General features: G+C 44.8%; 1 protein-coding gene across 3 annotated transcripts in view; it reads left to right on the top strand.

Moving 5' to 3' along the window:
- Positions 1 to 2,987: 2,987 nt before the first annotated feature.
- Positions 2,988 to 24,158, top strand: part of SOCS6 (suppressor of cytokine signaling 6) — a 33,456-nt gene continuing 12,285 nt past the window's right edge. The window contains exons 1-3 of one of the 3 annotated variants that reach the window (XM_055558893.1): positions 2,988 to 3,204; positions 8,446 to 8,636; positions 18,362 to 18,703. The gene's annotated coding sequence lies outside the window, so the exon portion shown is untranslated. The remainder of the gene's footprint in view (positions 3,205 to 8,445; positions 8,637 to 18,361; positions 18,704 to 24,158) is intronic. The other 2 variants (XM_055558892.1, XM_055558894.1) reach the window with 2 other exon arrangements.

The following is a 24,158-nucleotide window of genomic DNA, read 5'->3' as shown; positions in this document are numbered from 1 at the left end:
AGACACAGGTTCAATCCCTGGGTCAGGAAGATCCCCTGGAGGAGGAAATGGCAACCCACTCCAGTATTTTAGCCTGAAAAACCCCATGGCCAGAGGAGCCTGGCGGACTACAGTCCATGAGGTCTCAAAGAGTCAGACACGACTAAGCATATGATGTATCAGACAGTGATGACTAAAGCCAAAATGTTGGAATTCAGCCAAACATGGAGACTTTCTTTTAAAAAATTTTAGTAGTAATTAGTGTGTTATTTATTTCTTATCTACAGCACTATTTCCATTTTTAAGTTTTTTTTTAATTGGAGGATAATTGCTACACAAAGTTGTGTTAGTGTCTGCTACACAACAAAGTGAATCAGCTATAAGTCTACATATATCCCCTCTCTCTTGAACCTCCCTCCCACCCTGCTCCCTCCCACCTCTCTCTCATCACAGAGCACCAAGCTGAACTCCCAGTGTAACACAGCAGCTTGCCACTAGCTATCTATTTAATATATGTCAATGCTAGTCTCTCAGCTGGTCCCACCTTCTCCTTCCCCTACGGTGTCCACAAGTCGGTACTCTACGTCTGCATCTCTATTCCTGCCCTGCAAACACGTTCATCAGTACCATTTTTCTAGATTAGCATGGAGACTTTAATTTATCCACTGGGGTATCTCTACCCTAAAGTTGTTGTATTATTCATACTGTTATATCACTATTATTTTAATGGTTAAGAGCTCATATTTTGGAGTCAGAGAGACCTAAGTCTGAATTCCAACTCTGCTTCCTAGCAGGGTGTGACTTGGGAAAGTTACTTACTACTTATAATCAAGAAGGCACAGTTTTCTCACCTGTAATGTGAGGATGATGATAATACAGATCTTACAAACTGACTGTTAAAATAAAAGTAGATAATATATGCCCCCAAATAGTTGCATACTTTGCTTGTAAAATACATATTACCTAGTAATAGCAATCATTATGGACCAGGTACCGAGTTAAACGGTTTTGAGCATTATCTCAAGCAATCGCCACCACTGTTTAATATAGAGTCAAGAAGATCCCCTGGAGGAGGAAATGGCAACCCACTCCAACATACTTGCCTGGAGACTCCCATGGACAGAGGAGCCTGGGCTACAGTCCATGGGGTCTCAAAGAGCTGGGAATGAACTGATTTAATAGAGTTAATACAAAAATATAAAAACGCCTCCCCCATTCTCACCCCCCTTCTTCTAAGAAACTGAGGTTACAACTAAGAAGCTTGGTTAAGCTCACACCTCTGTATGAATTGTCAAGGCTGAGACACCACACCAGCTCTGCCAGACTCAGAAGCCAGGGTCTTGATCCTGTCTCCTGGATCATGCTTATCATGCTTATAAGCCAGCCCACTGCCACCTTCATGCTTATCAGCACTGCTCCCCAGCCTCCAACTACTGGCCTTCTTCAGATCAGGTAAGGAAACACCAGTCCAATTTCCAGTCTGTCCCGCGTCTTCTTCTGAATGGGCTTACCACAAGAGGGGTGGGTTGAAAAGTTTGTTTCATCTCTGTTGTTGGGGTTGTTCAGTGGTTCAGTCATGTCTGACTCTTTTAAACCTCGTGGACTGCAGCAGGCTTCCCTGTCCTTCACTCTCAGGGTTTGTTCAAACTCATGTCCATTGAGTCGGTGATGCCATCCAACCATCTCATTCTCTGTCCTGTTTCATCTCTAATTAATAAGTACTATTTTCACTAACCTGACTGGTCTATTTCAGTCAACATTCACTGTGATTGGACATCTGAGAACTGAGTTGCATTTAAATCAGATTAACACTAATAATAGGAGTTTATTTTTATTTATTTTTCGGCCTCTCTCCAGGCATGCGGGCTATTAGTTCCTAGATCACGGATGAAATCTGCACCCCTTGCAATGGAAGCAGGGAGTCTTAACCAGTGGACCACCAGGGAAGTCCCTGTAGGAATTTAATAACAAATTGAAATAAGAACTAAAGATGACAGAGGTCTGGTGAATCACATGTACCAGATGACATCAACCTTATATATATACTATTCAGTCATACGAACCAGCTGAATCACCTGACAATGCAACTTTTAAATTATTAATCTGGGTTTGGTGTTTAGATGAGAATTATATATCGAACATTAATAAGAATTAAGATCAATTACTTAAAGTTTTTAAAAACTAACAGCTTTAATGAGGTATAACTCAGATATACATTCACTTTGGAAAAACTTTAATAAGACTTTTTTTCCCCTAGCCTTGTTTCCTTTTTAAAAGCTCCATGCTATTCAAGAAATACAACTTTCAAAGCCAACACTAATTCTCAAGTTAGACTTTAATGATACTTATCTTTAACCACTTTTCTTCGGATGAAAAGAGAAATAAATGTTTCTGTAGCTTCTCGCTGACAAAAGTCCAATTTGCTGTTAATTCTATATGCAGGTAGCAAAGAATCCACAGAGTTTGAGTCAAGTTACCAACACGCAACTTGACATCACACTGCCTCGGAACTCGGCGGCACAAACAATAAACTATTCCTGCATTAAAAAAAAAAAAAAAAAAAAACCCATGCATAAAAAAAAACCCACTAACAAGGACTAAAGGGAAAAGCAGATGGGCTGAAACAAGGAGTAAGTTTTTCTTTTAATCCGCACATCTTACGGTTAAGCTAGAGAAAGGTGTGGGAAGGGCCCGGCTCGGACGCGCGCGCTCGGCCACTCCGTCTCGCTGCCCGCGGGGGTCGGGTGGTCCCGGTCACCGCGCCAGGTGAGCGGACCCCCGACCGCAGGGGACGAGGCCGGGGCCGACGCCCGAGGGCCGTGAACACGGTCCTTCCCGCGTCCGCCGGGCCGCCGCGGAGGCGAGGCTGCAAAGGCGGCGGACGAGGGGGCGGGCCAGCGCGCAGGGGCCGGGGGCGCCGGGAGGGCGGGTGCGGGCGCCCGGACCCCGGCGCGCACCGGCCCCGGCCCCGCCCCGCCCCGCCGGCCCGCCCCCCGCGCCGACGCCCGCCTGCGCCGCGGGCCGAGAGGTGGGCGCGGGGCAGCCCGCTCGGCTCCTCGGCGGCGGCTCCGCTCGGGCCGGCGGCCGGCGCGCCGCTCCTGGAGGAGGCGGCGAGGCGGGAGGAAGAGGAGGAGGAAGGCGGCGGGAGGCGGAGTTGCGGGCGAGCAGGGCCGAGCGCGGCAGTCGCGCCGGCGCGGGGCGAGGACGCGGAGCGGCCGCCGCCGGGTGAGCGTCTGCGGCGCGGGGCTGGGCCGTCCGCCCGCTCCCCTCGGGCGCAGGGGGCGCCGCGGCTCCGCGGGCCGGCGCGGGGCGGCTCCGGCGCGGGCGGGCCGGGGAGCGGCCAAGGCCTCGGCGGGTCCGCGGGCGGGCGCCGGGCCGGCGGGGAGCGGCGTCCGGGAAGCCGGGCCGGGGCTCCGGGCCGGGGAGGCCCGAGGCCTGCTTCCGCCGCGCGCGCCGGCCCGACCCCGCGGCCTCCGGCCCTTCGCCGCGCGCGCCGGGCCCGGGCCGTCGCCTTTGTTGCCCGCAGCCCGGCGGGGAGAGGCCGGGGCTCGGCGAGGCCTGGGGCGGCGGCGCGGGGCCTGCGCGCTCGGACCCCGTGGCCGGCGGCCGGCGGGCGCGCGCGGGAGGCCCGGGCCGCGGCGTGGCCGGGACCCCGGTGGGCTCCGCGTGGGGACGCGCCGCCGGACCCTCGTGGCCGTGGGGACGGGGGTACTTGAGCCCGCCCCCGGGGTTGGGCCGGGCCGCGGCGTTCGGTTCGCTTCGCGGACACCTTGGTGCCTCCCTTCTGGGTCACATCTATTGACATTTGTCCCGGGGCAGGTCCCGGCCCAGAACTTGGAACGTGTGCGGTCGTCTGCAGGCCAACTTCACATTTAGTCGGCATGTGGAATTCGGGGTTCCCAGCCCCACTTTTTGGAACTCAGGGCCAGGTTCCCACCTGGGGGGCATATGGGGGCAGACCTTAGGCTTCCGGTAGATAATAATGTTGGATTCAGTTCCACGAATGTTTTCTTGAAACGTCTGCCCTGGAAAAGACGACCTGCCACTTTACTGTGGATGAGGATGGAGAACGTAGTAATCACAGTTAGATGTGAATGAGACACAAAATGTTGCCTAAATACGTTCTTCATGGACTGCGGTCCTTGGCTGCACACATGTCTGTCATCAAACAAAAGTAAACTGCCCTCTCCTTTAAGATGAAACGGCCGAGGTGTTCCCAGTCGCAGTAGGTGTGCAGTGATCTTGACTTTTATTTTTTTTTCCTTTTTCTGGTTAACGCAACAAATATCACAACATGAAATCTACTTAGCTTACTTGAATGAATGAATGTTCAGTGGAATATGTAGTGCTGTGGGGAATGTTTTATTTAAAAACATGAATGGCGCTGTTTATCGAGTTTCACAGAGAAAACCTGGAAACAGCCTGTGATCTGCTTCCGGTGCTGTCTTATTTCTCAGTATTTCTGCATCAGGTAGCATGGATATGGTTAAGTTTCAGAGGCCACGCCTGCTCCAAGCAGAATATGTGACCAACCCTTTGGTTCTGACAGTGTCTCTCATGGTTTCTTGTTGCCTTTGGCGAAGCTGTCAGACTGGCCTTGGACTTAACTGGGATTCTTAGAAGAGCTCAGCTCACCTGTGACCTGGCAAGTACTTTCTACTGGTCTGGGTAGGATCCCCCACCTTATTCACCGGAACCTTGACCTTTTTGGGGCCTCCCTTCAGCATCTCTTTTGAAGCACTTTTTCCCCTTATGATCTTTAAATACCTCCTGAATTGGTGGGAAGTACCTGGCACTGCCCCTTTCCCTTCTCTTAGTGGGAAGGTGGGCAAGCCTTAGACATGGCCTCCCCAGGACCCAGGGGCACACACTTGGGTGTCACCTGACACCCTCCCCTGTAGCACCTTGCAGGGGAGTGACCAAGCAGAGGTTGGGGTGCCATTGACCTGGGCTACAGCCAACCTGGGCTGGGCAGTGCCCTGGGAGGAAAACTCAGCTGTGCTGACTGTATTCCTAATCATCTCAGGTTCCTTTTAATGGCCCTCTTTTTAGGGAACAGAAGCAAGCATCTTCTTAAAGCCTGTCTTGTTAGGTAACCGTCACTCTTTAGAGAAAATTCTGGTAATTTTCTCCCTTGTGATCAGTTTTCAAGAAGCTGATTTTTTTTTACTAGTATTTTCTTTTATTTGGCTCATGGAAGTAATCGTGTGATCTTATTTCAGAGTTATTACGTAGCTTCACTGGTGGCTCAGGTGGTAAAGACTCTGCCTGCAATGTGGGAGATCCGGGTTTGATCCCTGGGTCGGGAAGATCCCCTGTATAAGAAAATGGCAACCCACTCCAGTGTTCTTGGCTGGGAAGTCCCATGGACAGAGGAGTCTGGTGGGCTACAGTCCATGGGATCGCAAAGAGTTGGGCACAACCGAGCGACAAATGCAGTACTCCAAAAAAAAGGAAACTGTCAGGATCATTTCTGAGTTTGTGTCAATTACTGTTATTATTCACTCATAAATATGCAGTCATGCAAAATGGGTCATGCACACACACAAGATACACACAAATATGTTGAAGTATGAGGTCAGGTATTCACCAAATATGTTGACGTGTGAGGCCTCCCTGGTGGCTCAGATGGTAAAGAATCTGCCCACAATGCAGGAGACCTAGGTTCAATCCCTGAGTTGGGGAGATTCCCTGGAAAAGGGAATGTCTACCCACTCCAGTATTCTTGCCTGCAGAATCCCATGAACAGAGGAGACTGGCAGGCTGTAATCCATGGGGTTGCAAAGAGTTGGACATGGCTGAGCAACTAACACACACACATGGGGTCAGATTCCCCATGTTAGTTATAATCTGGTGTAACTAATGGATGTGTATGCATCTATTTTAATACTTAAAAAGGGCAGGTAGGTAAATGACCTGGAGGTAAAAAGATCGCCTTTTGCTGTTTTCTGCTTGTCGCATCTTTTATGGGAAACGAAGATTGTCTATTTTAGTTCTCCGCCCTCTTTCCTAACCTCTTCCACTTCTGGACATGGCACATCTGTGGTGTCCGGTTACTTTCATAAAATTGTGAAAGTCATTTTGTAAGGGAGACATTTATAATATTAGTGTGTCATGATAAGGGGAAACTTTCTTGTATGACTAGCTTGATTGAAAGAGTTATCCAGGTAGTAAAAGAGAAACAACACTGGGACGTGTTCTAAAGTGTACTGAGAGTGAAATTGCCATTAGTGTTTTTATGGTTAATTTATTATGCTGCATAACATGTTGCTTTATGTGTTAAGTAGGGAAGACTTTTAGACTAAGGGCACATTTCACGTTAAACCGGAGTCAGGGTCGTCTTTGATGATTCATACAGACTTTACATATACTTTGTGACATTTGTCTTGGGTGACTGTCGGCCTTGTTGATGTTTGAAGAATAGACGTAGAATAGTTGGAGATAAGTCTCTGAGGATTTCCACTCTCCCTTTGTACATGGAGGATGTTTTGGAGGTGTTAAGTCTTTAGTAGGGCTTGTAGGTTGCTAGCTTGTGACCTTGAATACACTGTATATCCCCTCGGAGTTTTATTCCTCATTTGGGGCTAAGATGGGGGTAATAATCCATCTGACAGAGTTACTGTGAGTTCGCAGATGTTTTGTGTAAAGTGACATCCAAGCTGTTTACCATTGTTACAAATGTGACTTCTGCCCGACTCCTCAGTTGGTCTTGAAGAATCTTCCCTCTGCCTCAGCACGGTCATGGTCCAGCCCTTCTCTTCCTCGGCATTCCAGGCTGCGTCTCAGTCCTCACCTTGAACAGGGCTGCTCTTCAGTGGCTCCTCCTGGGGTTGGTTCTTCCTCGGATCGTAATGCCAGGGTCACCGTCTCAGGGAAGCCTTCCCTGGCTCCACTTCCTCATAGCTCCTTCAGGAACCCCATTTATCAGTTCGTGTGTTTCTGATCTAAGGTTCATCACTGAATTCCTTGGGGAGTGCCGGGGCTGTGGTCTTTCTCCTCTGCCCTCCTCACACTCATCATACTTCCTGTCCACTGAGTGGGGCCGTGGGGTGCAGAAAGTTCCTGTGGTTTCTACGTGGTTGTCCACACAGTAAAGGCAGAGGTGTGCTGCCTGGGTCTTGGACGTCTGTTGGTTTTTGTGTTTCTCTTCTTTACCCCTGGCTATGCTGATCTGCTCAGCTGGATAAATCATAGCACTAATAAGGCCTGAGTTCTTGAAACTCCATGGCCTACATAGCTGCACGTAGGGAGAGTCACCTCTACCTGTCGGGCCAAGGTGTTTGTCTGAATTCACTCACACACCTGGCTGGCTGATCCATCTCATCTGGAATCACAGATCCGCCCCAGGACACGTTTCCCTTGAAGTCGCCTTACAGAACTTGGTGGGATGAGACTTCAGTTGTCTGGAACCTCTGGCACCCTCAGGATGCAGCAAGAAGGAAGAACTCATTTGGAATTAGACCAGCCAGAGACCTAGGTGACTCTTAGCATAGCTGGTGAAGGCACGCTCTCATAGGGCTGCAGATCGAGGCCTAAATTTCAGCTCTGTGATTTTATAGGGCAGTGATTTTTTAAATAAAATAAAAATCTTATTTATCTTCTTGTAAAATAATAATAGTGTGCCTTCCTCCACATCAGTGTAAAAATTAAGTGAGATAATGCATGTAAGGGGCTTCCCTGGTGGCTCAGATGGTCCACCAGCAATGCAGGAGGCTTGGGTTTGATCCCTGGGTTGGGCAGATCCCCGGAGAAGGGCATGGCAACTACTCCAGTGCTCTTTCCTGGAGAATCCCATGGATGGAGGAGCCTGGTAGGCTACAGTCCATGGGGTTGCAAAGAGTCGGACATGACTGAGCGACTTCACTTCACTTATACTGTGATTAGTTAAAAGAAGTATTCTGATTAACCTGCAGTATTTGCATAAGACTTGGTTTTTCTTGCTGAAGAAGCCTTCTGTGGGGAAAGGGTGTGAAACGAAGAAGAGAAAAATGGAGATGAAAGAGGAAGGGGAATGGGAGTCTACAGAAGTGCCGCTGGTACAGCTACTAGAATTTGAGGATTACACATGGCTGCAGTGGGCCTTCCCTGGTGGCGCAGCTGGTAAAGAACCTGCCTGCAATGCAGGAGACCTGGGTTCGATCCCTGGGTCGGGAAGATCCCATGGAGAGGGGAATGGCAACCGCTCCAATATTCTTGCCTGGAGAATTCCATGGACAGAGGCTACAGTCCATGGGGTCGCAAAGAGTCAGACACGACTGGGCAACTGACACTTTGATAGTGTGAGCAGTGGTGGGCTAACTGGCCCCAGGTCATCGTGGTCGGTTGGTGGGAAATCTTGAGCAGGAACATACCGCACACGGCCACCCGCAAGGTCCCTGGCACTTGTTCTCCTACTGTGTGTTTTAATATTGTGTTATCACTCTTAACAGCCATCCCACTGAAATTTTTTCTTAAAATTATTAAAAGGACATCACACTTGGAGACTATGTTTGGGGAGCGGTGGCTATTCCATTGTCCCGGGGAGCCGACTCTTGCGTAGTAGAGAACAAGGAACGCAGAAGACGAGACCAAATCTCTGCAGGCCTGGAAGCCGAAGCTGTCCGAGCGTCAGAAAACCCCTGCCGGCGTCACCATGCCATCCTGAAGTCTGCCACCAGGTGAGTCTGGTTGTGTGAAGAGACGTCTGTCTGTCTGGAGTGGTTTAGTGGCAGCGTGAGATTATGTACACACTTGTTTGTAAAGTGTCTCTTCCAAGAAGGCAATGCAATATATAGCTGCTCTTAGATAACAGTTCTGGCAAAACCAGTTTAATGTTACTCTTTAGAACTATTTGGAAAAGGTGTATGCAGCAGGTGCTGCAGATTGTCATTTGGTGCTGCCTGCTGTTGTTCTTATGTGGAGGTATTCTGGCCACATCAGCAACACGTTGGGTGGTGGGGGCAGCAGGGTTAATAAATACTCTTAAAAAACGGAGGATGAATTTTTTACTGGTAGACTTGTCACTTCATGTGATTTCCCTTTTGTTTTGATGTTTATAATAATAATGAAAGTGTTTTTGGTTTTAAAGAAGGTATCATCCCTCTGATTAAAGTCATTTCTGTCTATTCACATTGCTTTTAACATAAAAATATAGGTATATATATTTAGGGAATAACATTACTAGCAAGTATCGCTGACTGTCAGAGTGTATAAACGTATACCAAACAAAAGAATTATATTAGGATTTTAGTGCTTTTGTTCATTTGAAGAATTACTGCCTTTCTCGAATTAGAGGGCACCTTCTGATAACCTTATCCTCATGCAGACGATGAGGAGGCAGCTAAGAGTGCTTATGTAACGTGCCTGAGTCGCTTACCACGTTGCTGGCAGATTTCAGAATGCAGCTCCCCTGGCTGTCGATGCAGGGTGTATTACTTCTGGTAGCCAGGGAACGTGGACTGTGTCTTCAGGGAGGATGTCACTGTTGCGCTGACTCTGGGACAGCAGTCGGCAGGGCTGTCGGTGCAAGGACAATATCGAAGACAGGCTGAGCGGCGGGAGCTGCCAACCTAGAGGCTGCTTTCTCCTCTCTCCAGGTGACTTGCCTGGTCTCTGTTTCTTGGTTTACCTCCTTGATTTGACGGAGCTCATCCTCATAACTTCCTAGAAAGGTGATGGAGTGTGAGATCTTATATGTCAGAAAATGTCCGTGTTCTAAATATTTGATTTGTTGTCTGGCTGTGTTCAGGCTTCCTAGGTGGCTCAGACAGTAAAGAATCTGCCAGCAGTGCAGGAGACCAGGGTCTCTGGGTCTGGAAGATCCCCGGGAGGAGGGCACAGCAACCCACGCCAGTGTTCTTGCCTGGAGAATCACAAGGGCCCTGTGTTGGTCGGCACAGGATAGTTACGCTGCAATGGCAGATAAATGTCTGAAACCTCAGTGTGTAAATGATGCTTCTTGCTCTCTTTCACCAAGTCCATTGCCGGGGGCTCCCCTGGCGTCTTCCTGCAGTTCCCCGTCGCATCACCTGGTGGCCCCAGGTTACCCCAGCAGGTACGCTGATAAGTTAGCACGAGATGTCCCGCCCAGAAGTGACTCGCGTCCTTGTTGCTGGAAGTCCGTTGGCTGGAAGCCGTCACATGGCGGTGCGGGTGCGGTGCGGGGGCTGTGCTCAGGCAGAGTTGTTGATGTGCACGTGGGCCGCACTGGAAGCGGGTTTCCTCCTGAAGTTGAAGGCTGACTTCCAGCTTTCAGTGTTACCACTGTGTCAGCTGCCATCTCTTTCCCTGTCATGTGTGCGTGATTTTTTTTTTTTTTTCTTCTCTTTCGGGAAGCTTTATAATATCTTTTCTATTATCACCTAAATTTTAAAATTTCACCACGATGTGCCTGATTATTATTTATTTTCTTGGGTGTGTGTACTGAGCATTCCATGGTCTTTGAGTGTGTAAACTGCGTTCTTCAGTTTGGGGAAAAGTTTAAAATTTTCTTTGATAATTTCTTTTCCCCCCTTCATTTGCTTTCTTTTCCTGATGAAAGCTCTTCTTTGTTGGGTGTTGGGTCTCCTAGATTGATGTATTAATTTTTTTTTTTTTTTAGCTTTTTCTCAAATATTTAAGTCGGTTTATTTTGGGGGTTTTTTTGGGGGGGAGGATTTTCTCAGTTTTTCTTCTATTGAATTTAAATTTTGGCTGTAAGAGTTTTTGTTTTATGTTTTCCACTCCCACTTTTTAATGGCTAGCATCTGACTCTTGTTTCAGATTTGTGATATTTTTTCTTAGGTTTGTTTTTGTTGCCTGCCCTTGTAGCAGGCTTAAATTTCAGCTTTCTTTCATTTGTCTGAGCTGGTTAACACTGTTGTCATCTGCTGTTGTTTGCATTCCAGTTTTCATTGTCCTCGTGTTTTTATTTATTTATTTTATTTAAAAATTTTTTAATGTTTTGGCTGAGTGGCTGGTGGGATTGAACCAAGGCCCCCTGCAGTGGAAGTTCAGGGTCCTAACCACTGGACCGCCAGGAAATTCCACATTCCTTGTGGGTTTTTTTGTGGTGATAAAGAAGTGTATGTTTCATCAGAAGCTTGTCCAAAGTGTTTGTTTTGCCCGCATCAGGGAATAATAAAGTCTTTTACTTTGGGGGAAACCCGAGTCTGATTTTTCTTTAAATAAAGATTTTCATTGTGTTTTCAGTCAGTGCTGTCATGAAGCCACACCCATGCCACTGAACTTGGTGGAACTTAATTTACGAAATACCTGCTGATCTGCAGTGGGCAACATGAATTGTTTTCACTTGGATCATTTTACAAGTATTAGAGGTCCCCTGTTTGGCAGCCTTGAATTAGTGATTACTTTTGACAATTAAGTTATCATTTTACAATGTGTATGACCTTTTCCATTTTATAAGATATTTATATTTGCTTAATAGGGCTGTATCATTCATTTGAATAATTATTGCTCTACGGGATCTCCTTTATTGCTAATTATCAATGAATGAAGTTTGCATTCACTCTTAATATACATCTAGTAAATCTTACGTGGATTACTTTTTGTATCCCAAATGTGCTATTCTTTATTTGTGTATACTTACATAAAATGAGGAAAAGATTGTTATAGCTAAAAACTCTTATTCTTTAATGCAAATCAAATGAAAAACTTAAATGTTCTGTGCAAAAGCATTTGCACAGATAATTTGCACACATAATTGACAAATTGCCTTTTAAATTGGAGCTTTGTGTTAAGACCTAAAGGCTGAAAGCAGTCAAAGCAGTTGCTTTACTTTTCAGTTATTTTTATGTGCATGTTGCCACTAGGAGTTAAAAATTTTTGCTTTAGTAGTTCAGTATATTTAAGAGACCTTGTGTATAAACAAATCTTGAAAAATGAAAGGTAGTGAAAGAACTTCAATCATTACACTGTTTGGTACAGCACCCCTGCCCCTGAATGAAAGTAAATGACAGACAGATACTTGGGCCCTGCTTAATTGTCAACAGTTGGTCAAAAATTCTCAAAGGATCTTACCTACTTGGTAGTTTAACCAATAGTTTAATACTTCCTTGTAGGCAGTGAAAGTGGTGAGATTATTTGGGAAGTTGCTGTTTTTTAGCTAAAACATTGGTAAGTGCCTGGAAAGGTATAGAAATGTATACATTTAGAAAATGATCAGCCTCCTCTGGTGCTCAGTTGTAAAGAATCTGCCTTCCAGTGCAGGACACAGGCTCGATCCCTGGTTCGGGAAGATCCCACGTGCTGTGGAGCAGTGAAGCCCACGCGCCCCAGCTCCTGAGCTTGTGCTGTAGAGCAACAGGAGACACCACCACAGCGAGAAGCCCACACACCACAGCTGGGGAGGAGCCCCTGTCCTCAGCTAGCGAGAAAGCCCGAGCAGCAACAGAGAATCAGCACCATAAACAGTTTAAAAATAAATAGAATATCATTAATTTGAAAATAAATGATAAAAATAAATACTTTAAAAATTAGCCTGTATATAGAGACAGTAATGAATTGGTAATAGGTATACTACTTTTTAATGGGTAACTGGTGGTGCAGTGGTAAAGAATCTGCCTGTCAGTGCAGGAGATACGGGTTTAATCCCTGGGTTCTGAAGATCCCCTGGAATAGGAAATGGCAACCCACTCCAGTATTCTTGCCTGGAAAATGCCATGGACAGAGAAGCTTGGCAGGCTACAGTCCATGGGGTTGCTAAGAGTTGGACACAACTGAGCAACTGAGCGCACACACACTTTTCAAATCCAACGTGTTAAAATCTCAGTTAAAAAATCGAGGAGCGAGTTTATTTAAGTAATTAAATCTTATAAACTAGCTCCATTGATGGTTTAAATGACTGAATTTATGAATTTTTCTATATTCAATTTAATAGGAATGTTTTGGACACGGTAATAGGAAAATGTATTTAGAAATGCTCACATAAAAGTTTTCTACAGGTTAAATTTCTAAGTCTCTGCATATTTTTGTTCTCGTTGAATCGGATAATTTTAGAGCTTCATGTGTTTTAGAGATCAGCGTCTTCATTGCATATGGGGAGTTTGAGACTCTGGAGATGCCCTGTGTCACATAGAAAACTTCGTGCCACGGTATGGTTTTGTATCTAGCCCACAAAGTGGGAGTTGGAACTTGAAAATTTATTAGAGCTTTTGTTGTACTCATAAACATCATTCTTAATTTTAAATTATATGGCAACTTAAGTCCATTCGTCTTAACTTGATTATCCGATACCACTGAGCGACTTAAGTCAACACAGTGTGTTGCATGCTCAGTTGTGTCTGACTCTGCAACTCCATGGACCGTCGCCTGCCAGGCTCCTCTATCCATGGGATTCTCCAGGCAAGAATACTGGAGTGCATTGCCGTTTCCTTCTCCAGGGGATCTTCCCGACCCAGGGATTGAACCCCCATCTCCTGTATTAGCAGGTGATTCTTTTCTACTGAGCCACCTGGGAAACCCACTTATCTACCTTTATAGCCATGCAAATATTCATATGACTTCTTAAAGCTTATTGTGCAAAGATCAGAGACTCTAAAAGAAGTCAAAGCGATTCTATTATGTTTACTACATTTCACTTATTTAGTGAGTCAGAGATTTTATGCTACTTGCAAGCTACCAAGTTAACCAAAAACAGCTCCATTGCTGCTGCCAGAAGACATGAGACTCCTGGGTCAGAGATACAGGACTTTATTACTCAGGATAGTAACAGGCATCTGTTGCCAGTTCCCTGAGCACCGGTGCCATATTGAGAGAAGATGTGGGGGTGGGGGGTGGGGTGGAGATGGAGCAGGAAAGCAGTGGGGAGGCTGCGGCAGGGATGCGGATGGCCAGTGTGGTGATGGGACCCACAGGTGAGAGGGCTCTGCCTATGGTTTGAAGATAGGGATTGAGATTGGATGTGGAGTGAGAGAAAGAGGAGAGCCCTGGATGGTGCTGAAGGTTTTGATCTGAGCAACTGGAAGAATGGAGTAGCCATGAATAAAAGTGGGAAAGAGTGCAGCTTGAGCAGGTTTAGGGCTGGGATGGGGAGGAAAAAAAAATGCAGATTTTCATTTTGAAAGTGCTTGAGTCTCAGGTATCCATAAGACAGCGCAGCGGCAGAGTCCAGAGAGGAACTGGCTGGAACTGGACTGCACAGAGGCGCGGTTCGGGAGGGGGCTGCACATCAGTGTTATCTCCTGCGTGAGAATGAGGGAGGTGAATGCAGACGGAGAAGTGACTGGAGTCTGAGTGCCGGCCGAGCGTGCCTGGGGGCGCTGCTGGTCCGTGAGAGGTCAGCGCAGCACAGCCAGCCTTAGTGACCTTGGCAAGAGCGGTCCCTGTAACCGCGGGGGAGAAGGTCTCGGGTGGGAGTTTAAGAAAAATGGGGGCAAGGGGGTCCTCACATACACGCGTGGTTCCTCCAAGGTGTTAGGCTGCAAGAGAGAGAAGCATAGGTGGGGGTGGGGGAGGTTGGTTTGTATCTTTGAGGAGTGACCCAGCTTAGGGGACTCGTTGGCAGGTGGAGGAGACGGGCGCACAAGCGGAGCGGCCCGAGGAAAGGTCGGTGGTTTATGGTAACCGGGTGGGCGTGGGCTGCCGCGGCGCTGCAGTGTCACGTTTGCTTCTGAAGGTCTCGATTGTCTCCGGGAAGTAGGAAGCCGGGCCTTCAGCTGAGATTGAAGTTGGGGGAGATGTAGGAGGTCTGAGGGAAGACGAGACATGCTTGGCGAGGAAGGGGAGAGCTGAGTGGACCAGGGGATGGAACGTGACTTACAGGCTGCGTTCAGGCTGCCCCTGCGGCTCGCGGAGACGACTGCAGACTGAAACCAGCCAGACGGCCGGTGTTTCTCCAGCCACGTTCCCGGGGAGGGTGCAGGCAGGTGTCCCCAGGGTTGTGGTTCCACCAGGAGAGTTTTTCCGAGTGAGAATGGGGAAAGGGAATTGAAGGAATGTTCTATGGAATGACGGTGATTAACCGTGGAATACAAGCCACTGAAGAGCTGGTGGGGTTATTACTCTTAACGTTTAAACTTGGAATATTTCAGTCCAGACTACATATACACTAAATAAAATGTAATGTCAGATTGGCAAAAAGTTATTTTAAGTGGACTGAGGAGAAGGAGGAGGCTGTATAGGTTCTTAATACAGCAAAAATATTGTGTTTTTACCTGTTGACCTGCTTTTTTGTTTGGTGGTCATGCTGTGCCTGAAAAGCGAGGAAAGGCTTTGCACTCTGCTTTGACTTGATGGATTTACTCAGCCATCCCCTTCTAAACAGTGCCTTACCAACAAACAAGCCTACAGACCTTGTTCTGAAGAAAACACTCCATGTTTTTTGTAGAATATTTTGAAAATAAGGTACTGGAAATAATACTTACAAAGTCTTCTGTTATCCATTTGACAGTTATGTTGTATTTCTTTCTGGTCTGATTTTCCTCCCTATTCTTTCTACATAATCGAGGCCACACTTTACATAAGATTTCATTTCCTGTGTTTTTGCACGTAACAAATGAACAATATGAACTTTTCCCCCATGTTATTTATAACTCTGTATAAATATCAGTTTTAGTGGTTCCCTAAAGTTCTATTGTGTAGATGTGCAAGAATTTTGTTTACAGTTCTCATAATGTTGGAAATTAGAATGTTTCTGATTTTTTAAATTTAAATTTATCTTTTCACTACATTATAAATGCAGGGGATGTTATTATGCTTTGTTTTCATATTCAGGATTTATAAAAATAGCATTATTGGGTCAAAGAGTATGTTTTTTAAGAGTTGCGTATATCCAAGTGATGTTTTACAACTATATTAAGATGTTTTCAACTAATGAATATCATTATTTAGAAGAATCTTTGCTGATTTGGCTTGTGAAAAATCACTGCTATTTTAATTTGCATTTCTTTGGATTCTTAGAGGGTCAATATTTTTCTCTGAATATGTCGAGCCAATTGGTTATCCCTGTGCAAAAATATGAATTAATCCCTTCCTCACACATGAGTCAGTACTAACCAAGTATTAACCAAGGACTTACCTGTGAGAGGCAAACCGTTTAATACTTTTCTATAGGAAATAACAGGAGATACCATGCTTTCTGTGTTGAAAGTGTTTCTTAAGACAATAGAAGCAGCGGACAATAAAAGAAAACTTACAGATTCGACTGAAATACGTTGAGAAGCTTCAGCTCCTCAGGACACCACAAGAAGAGGAGAAGGTCAAGACACAAGTGCTATACAGTGTAGAAAAAAGAAAGGAGACGATCTGTATAAACTGACACGGGGTGATTCCTGGGGGTCTGAAATGCACCCGCCTTGTCATAAGTCTTTGTGGTGTGCACATCTAGTTATGCATTTTAATCATTTTCCATATAATAAGGAAAAAAAGAAGAATGTTTAAAAGCCAGCCCATTTTACGTTGCCACCAGCAATGTGGGAGGGTTCCACTTTCTCTCCCTTCTTGCTGACTCTAGGTCTTGCCCGTCTTGGGGTGGGTTGTGGTCCCCCATTGAGGTTTTCACTTACATTTTCCTCACCACCAGTAGTGTCCAGCACGTTTTCATGTGCTTACTAGCCATTTGTATGTCTTTGGTAAAAGGTCTTATTTAAATCTTTTGCCCACTTAAGAACAGGTTGTTTTATCATTCAGTTTTAAGAGTTCTTTATATATTTGTTGTGGCTACAAATCCTTTGTCAGACACACAGTAAGCAAGTATTTCCTCCCAATCTGTAGCTTCTCTTTTCTCTTAATGATGCATTTTGGAGCACGGAAATTTTTAATTTTCATGAAATCCCAGTGCTTAGTGGTTTTTATGAGTAAGTTCTCGGTTGTATGCAGTTAGTTTATCTCTGAAGTGCTGAAATGGTTGCTCTTGACAGTTTGGCCCAGCTTTATAGTTTTTACAGAGAAAAAACTTTATAGTTTTTGTAGAGTTTTCCTCTGCTTTTTACAGAGAAGATTTATCAGTCTCCCTTTCCATCATGCCAGAAGTGGATCCCCCTTGGTACATACTTTTAAATTCTCATTTTCAGATGAGGAAACTGAGGCATAGTGCCCAGGGTCATTAGGCAGTGGTGACTGCAGAGTCTTGCTCAGAACCACAAGGCTTTGTCCTCCCAGCTCCATACAGGGTTAACGCAGTCAGATAAAATGACATGTCATCGGAAACTGCCAACGGTCAGCTCTTGTGTCTGTCGCTTGGCAAATTCCTTTGCAACTTCAGGCCAACTGTTAAACATTCTAAGGTTTAGTTTACTCTTCTATAAAATAGAAGTAAAGCTGGAACCTTGAAAATAGGGTTATTGTGAGGATTCAGGAAGATTAGTGTGCATTTTTTTTATGCACAGTAATCCCCCTGGGGTTGGTGGTTGCAGTGGCGGTGGAAGTAAGTCTACCAGCAGAAGTGATCACAGTGGGTGACAAGAAGCCTCTGCCTCCTGGAGTGAGCAAGGTCTCTCCTCTCAAGGATGAGAGCGTCATTTGGGCTGTAAATGTGTGTCTTTTACAATCCTTCTGCACATGTTTGCTTACTTACATTCAGCACTAGGATTGAAGGCCCTGGAGGGTCAGGACTTTATCTTCCAACTCTGGTTTGCAGCTCTCTCCTCACACTGGTGGAGGAAGTGCAGTGTTTTATCAGTGTGAAGACATGTGTGTGAGCTGGAGTGATAATACCGTAGGAGAGGGAGGCAAAGAGGTGAGTGCAGTTAAGGAGCTTACAGAACGGTAGTGAGTGGTGAGGAGGCCTTGTCCGGGGTGAGCTCAGGTCCTGGGGTTGTTAGGCGCCAGGGCTTTCCTCGGTCGGGTGTTTATAGGAGTGGAGGCCCGGGTGAGTCTCAGTGGGAAGCGGAAGACTGAGGTACCGGGGGCGAGACCAGGCCAGGCCTGGGGTCGGGGGGCAGGTACATCAGGAGTTTGGAAGCTGGGGAGGATTGGAAGCAGTTCAAGAGGGTCCACAGAGATGGGTGATTCAGGAAAGCTGTTGAGACCTTTGACCCCGAGGGCATCAGCGTCCTGCTTTTGTGACCCCAGGTGGCGAAAACACACAGACAGACACTTGTTTACCTAGCCCGAGGGGAGGGGGGACTGGTGGTGGCTCTGTGTAAAGTAAAACCTGCTCAATGGTCCCTGCAAGGTCCTCTGTGGGAGACGTACGTCTCCTTGCAGGTGTGGCTTCCTGATCCCGTGTCCTCCGCCTCTGGATGTGTGGTCACTGATACCCGGAGACTTTTACTGTATATATTTAGCCATATAAATACACACATGGGATCATATTTGCCTTTTCTTTTGTAGCTTGCCTTTTCCAGTGTCTCCTGGACCCCTTTCTTTATGCATATAATACCCCATCATGTGGATGGACTATAACTTACTGTGCCAGTTCACTAGCTTTTGACATGTGTTTTCACTGTTGCTCCCTGATATCCAGATCCATTCTACATTTTGACCAGAATGCATTATGCAGCAGAAGTCTCGCGAAGTTTAGATTAAGTGGATCATCCTGCAGAATCGGTGTGATCGGAGGCCAGTGCTGTGATTCCTGCCTCAGCTTCCCCACTCGTGCCGAGCGGGCGTTACTCTTGGTCTTGCCGCCTTTAGCCTCAAGCACCTGTGTAGCTTAATCTGTGGGCGGCATTTTTAAGGACATCACATTTATGAGCACTTTGAAACCTCACCGCTAACTTGTGTGATGGACACCGATACCTCTAAGATGACACAGCTGATGAAGTTGGAGCTGGGATGCAGGGGACCCGGAGCAGTCTAGCTCCAGGTGAGTGCTTCCTGCTGTGTCAGACTCGGTACTCCTTATGCCTAGAACTAAACTCACTGGGTTATGAGGATTAAATGAGATGCAGTATATTCCAAGGCTCGGCACATAAGGCCAATATGTGGCCTATATTTGCTAATAGTAGGTCATTGGAGATGGAAATGGAAACCCACTCCAGTATTCTCACTTGAAGAATCCCATGGACACAGGAGCCTGGCAGGCCATGGTTCATGGGGTCACAGAGTCAGACATGACTGAAGCGACTAAGCACGCCCACATGTAGGTCATTACTAGGCAAATGATGAAGTAGTATTAGTTCCTGTTTTTGTTTTTGTTTTTTTTTTAATTCTCTTCAGCACATCATTTTCCATATGTCCCTGTTTTTGGCATGTATATATATCTAAAAGACAAATTCCTAATAGCATAATTACTTGGCTCAAGCATATGTGAATTCTACAATTTTGATAAATATTTTCAAGTAATCCTCCACAAGTTGTACCAGTTTACACTTGAGCAGTTAGTTAATGGTCAGGGCTAGTTCCCCATGGAGAAGGCAATGGCACCCCACTCCAGTACTTTTGCCTGGAAAACCCCATGGGCGGAGGAGCCTGGTAGGCTGCAGTCCATGGGGTCGCTTAGAGTCAGACATGACTGAGCGACTTCCTTTCACTTTTCACTTTCATGCATTGGAGAAGGAAATGGCAACCCACTCTAGTGTTCTTGCCTGGAGAAGCCCAGGGATGGGGGAGCCTGGTAGGTTGCCGTCTATGGGGTCGCACAGAGTCGGACATGATTGAAGTGACTTAGCAGCAGCAGTTCCCCATACCCTTGCCAGCGTTGTTTTTTATTTAGTTTTTTCAAACTCACCAGTGAAGGATATTATCTTGTTTTGTTTTGAATTTTCTTGTTAGTGAATTTTTAAAGTTAGCATACAGTTTCAATCAGTCCGACTCTGCGACCCTATGGACTGCAGCATGCCAGGCTTCCCTGTCCATCACCAACTCCCAGAGCTTGCTCAAACTCATATCCATCGAGTTGGTGATGCCATCCGACCATCTCATCCTCAGTCATCCCCTTCTACTCCTGCCCTCAGTCTTTCCCAGCATCAGGGTCTTTTCAAATGAGTCAGTTCTTCACATCAGGTAGCCAAAGTATTGGAGCTTCAGCATCTGTCCTTCCAATGCATATTCAGGACTGATTTCTTTTAGGACTGACTGGTTTTTCTCCTTGCTGTCCAAGAACTCTCAAGAGTCGTCTCCAGCACCACAGTTCAAAAGCATCAATTCTTCTATGCTCAGCTTTCTTCATAGTCCAACTCTTACATCCATACATGACTACTGGAAAAACCATAGCCTTGACTAGATGGACCTTTGTTGGCAAAGTAATGTCTTTACTTTTTTAATATCCTGTCTAGGTTGGTCATAGCTTTTCTTTCAAGGAGCCAAGTGTCTTTTAATTTCATGGCTTCAGTCACCATCTGCAGTGATTTTGGAGCCCAAGAAAATAAAGTCTCTTACTATTTCCCCATCTTATTTGCCATGAAGTGATGGGACTGGATGCTGTGATCTTCGTTTTTGGAATGTTGAGTTTTAAGCCAGCTTTTTCACTCTCCTCTTTAACTTTCATCAAGAGGCTCTTTAGTTCTTCTTCACTTTCTGCCATAAGGGTGGCATCATCTGCCTATCTGAGGTTATTGATATTTCTCCCAGCAGTCTTGATTTCAGCATGTGCTTCATCCAGCCCAGTATTTCGCATGATGTACTCTGCATTATAAGTTAAATAAGCAGGGTGACAAGATGCAGCCTTGACGTAGTCTTTTTCTGATTTGGAACCAGTCCGTTGTTCCATGTCCAGTTCTAATTGTTGCTTCTTGACCTGCATGAAGATTTCTCAGGAGGCAGGTAAGGTGGTTTGGTATTCCCATCTCTTTAATAGTTTACATACAGTGAAACTCATCCTTTATAGTGTACAATCTGTTGAGTTTATACAAATACATTCAGTCATGTAGCTACCACCACAATCTCAGTGTATCAGTAGAGTTCCATCTTGCCCAAATTCGTTTAATGTCTTTGTGGTAGATGAGTTGAGAATCTTCTAGGGTGTTAACTGGCCACTTGAATTTGTCTCCTTCTCTTGCTTGCTTGATTTCTCTCTTGCTTGTTTTTTTACTTTCCTTCTGTCCTTTCTGTGTCAATTTTTCATTTTCATTTATATTTTGCTCATTTGCTTCTAGAACTGTATACCTTTGTCTTGCTGATTGCTAAGAGCATGGTCTATGTGACAGAAATTCATCCTTGGTCACGTGTGTTTACAGGCTTCTCTGATAGCTTAGTGTGTTTTATAAAGAAAAAAACCCAAAAACCTGCCTGCCAACTCAGGTTTGATCCCTGGGTCAGGAAGATCCCCTGGAGAAGGGAATGGCAACCCACTCCAGTATTCTTGCCTGGGAAATCCCATGGACAGAGGAGCCTGGTGGCCTCCAGTCCACGGAGGTCACAAAAAAGTCAGGTATGACTTAGAGACTAAATGACAGCAACATATGTGTTCGCAGTTTTCCTCCAGCTTGTTTTTTGGGTTTATTTGTGCCGTACATTTTCATTGTTAATGTTTGTTGATCTTTTCCTTTATGGAGTCAGGGTTTTATGTTATGCATAGAAACTTGCCGTCTTAAGTTTTTTAAGGGTTCTTTCAACTTTCATTCATTTATCTGTTTTGTTTGCAAATCTGATCCTTCTGAGATTTATAGTTGCATAAGGAATGAAGTCAAAGTCTTGCTTTCCCCACCATGCTCAAGTGGTTTTCCAGCCTTCTCTCATCGCTTTCTTAGTAGCCCGCCTTCCGTCCAGTAGTTCAAGCTGTCCTCCTTGTCACCAAATCCTTCCGTGTGCCGTGTCTGTCTCTTGACTTGGCAGTCCTCCGTCGGGTCTGAGCCCCAGCAGTGCATGGTGATCCTGTGCAGCTCATCCCTTTCATTTGTCCTGTAGCATCTGTCTTGGTTCTCTTTTCATCATTTGTGCATCTGAGCTCAACATCATCTTGTCAGGTTTCTTGCAAAAACATCATTGATGTTTTCATGGGGTCTTGAACCTAGTATTTTGACAGGATTTAACTGTTTTATTGAAGAACATAATGTGTCTTTAGGTCTTTTATGGTCCCTTCTGAGGAGTTTGAGAATTTTTTTCATAAAGTTTGGGACATTTAAAAAATTAATTTCATCTTTTTTTTTTCCCATGGGTGTACATGTGTTCCCCATCCTGACCCTCCATCTTTTAAAAACCATTATAAGTAGAATCTAGTCTTTTATTATATTTTCTTATCAGCTTTTTAAAAAATATAGAATTACTACTGATTTTTATGTATACATTTTTTAAGTAGTTACTTGACTGAATTTTCTTCCCCCCGCAATAGTTTTTCAGCTGCATCTGTTGTGTTTCCAAGTATTCATTCAATCATGTCATTTGTAAATAATGACAACTTGTTTCCTCCTTTCCAATATTTATGCTTCTTACTGTTGACAGATTAACTGGCTACTCAGTTAAAATAATGCTAATTAATAGTATTGATAATTGGCGTCCTTGTTGTCGCCTGTCAGCATTTATTCATTATGGTTCATAATTTTGTTATAGTTATTGTGTTAAATGTCCATCTGTTTCTATTCTGCAAAGACTACTTTTGAGGTGAATCAAGAATTAATGTTATTTTTTTCAAATCTTTCTTGTTATTTACAGCTGTGATCATAATATTTCTTCTTGATCTATGGTAGATTATATTAGTAGATTTACAAATACACAGTCATACCAGCAAACCTCAGATGTATCGTATTGAGTTGTTTCCCCCCACCACTCTCAATGTTTGCTGATATTTAAGAGTTCTATTTTGGTATTCATAAGTTAGATTTGGTGTTTTGGGTGTTGTTTGGTTTTTTTTGTTGTTGTTGTCTTAGTCCAGTTATGGTATCAATGTTCTTTTGACTTCAAAAATAAATTTGGGAGCCATTCTTTTCCCTCTCTGCCCTGAAGTAGTTTAGTGAGTATTGGACATGGTTTAGTATTGGAATATTGGACGTATGTCGTCACTGACTCGCCACTTTTTCTCCTCGGGAAGAGAAGGCCTTGGTGGTTCATGGGCACTCGCTCAAGTTCTTTCACAGCTGTCAGCCTCTTTTGGGTTCCTGCCTCCTCTGATAGAATTTTGGTATAATAATATATATTAGCCATAAAATTTTCCATTTCATCTGAGTTTCAGCTTAATTTTCATAGCATCTCCACATACTTTTACATATTTTGATTTCATATAGATTTATTGTTAACTGCTCTTTCCATTCGGAGAAGGCAATGGCAACCTACTCCAGTACTCCTGCCTGGAAAATCCCATGGACGGAGGAGCCTGGTGGGCTGCAGTTCATGGGGTCGCTAAGAGTCTAACACGACTGAGTGACTTCACTTTCACACATTGGAGAAGGAAATGGCAACCTACTCCAGCGTTCTTGCCTGGAGAATCCCAGGGACGGGGGAGCCTGGTGGGCTGCCATCTATGGGGTTGCACAGAGTCGGACACGACTGAAGCGACTTAGCAGCAGCAGCAGCTCTTTGCATTTCTATTTTGTGTAAATCCATTTTCCCCTTTTTCCTGATACTCACAGCCAGTTGTTATTACCATATGCCTTTTTTCAAAAGTTCTTTTCTGTTAGAGGATCTTTTCCGAAAATAATTAGTATTGATATTTACTAGTTCATTGAAAAACTGCCTGAAAGCATGTACTCTTGTACTTTTAAACATTTTATTTTAAATTAAAAGAAGTAAATATGCACTCTTTGTTTCCAAGTGTAGGACCAATGTCTTTCTTTAAATATTCAGTGACTAAAGTTGGTTTGAATTATGTCATCTCTGGCTTTACATAATGCGTCATCTATGATTTTCCAGTTTGGCACTTAACTTTTAAGTAAAATTAGAAGTTAATCACATTTGCAAAGCAGTCTTCATACAAAGGCCTAGATTTTTTTTCTTTTTTTTTTTTTAAGGTACTGTTTTCATAGTTCTTTAGAGTGGTTTTGTTTACATCTAATTCCACAGAAAAACATTTTAGCTGTCTGCATTTATTTAGTGTTTACAAATCAATTAACTTTTTTTTTTTTTTTAATAAAAAGAACTTTAAAAAAAAAAAGAGTCTTAAGTTTAGTAAAGTTTGGATGACTGTCAGCAGTGCCCACGAAGTTTTTCAGGTATTGGGGTCCAACTAGTGACCAAGTGATAGTGCTCCAGATGTAAAGCAGTAAATGAGCAGATATAATGCAACCGATAAAAAAATATAACATGACTGGAGTTTTAAAAAGCAGCTCTGAAAGTCGTTTTCTTCTTATAGTTGGGTGTATCCCCTTCATATTTATTGTTGCAACAAGCACTGGGCCCTAAATTCCATGGCATCTCATTTACATTGGCCATTACCCTTCTTTTCTTTT

Source organism: Bubalus kerabau, chromosome 21, assembly GCF_029407905.1.
Source record: "Bubalus kerabau isolate K-KA32 ecotype Philippines breed swamp buffalo chromosome 21, PCC_UOA_SB_1v2, whole genome shotgun sequence".
Taxonomy (NCBI): Eukaryota; Metazoa; Chordata; class Mammalia; order Artiodactyla; family Bovidae; genus Bubalus; species Bubalus kerabau.
This window is presented reverse-complemented; position numbering and strand designations above follow the sequence as displayed.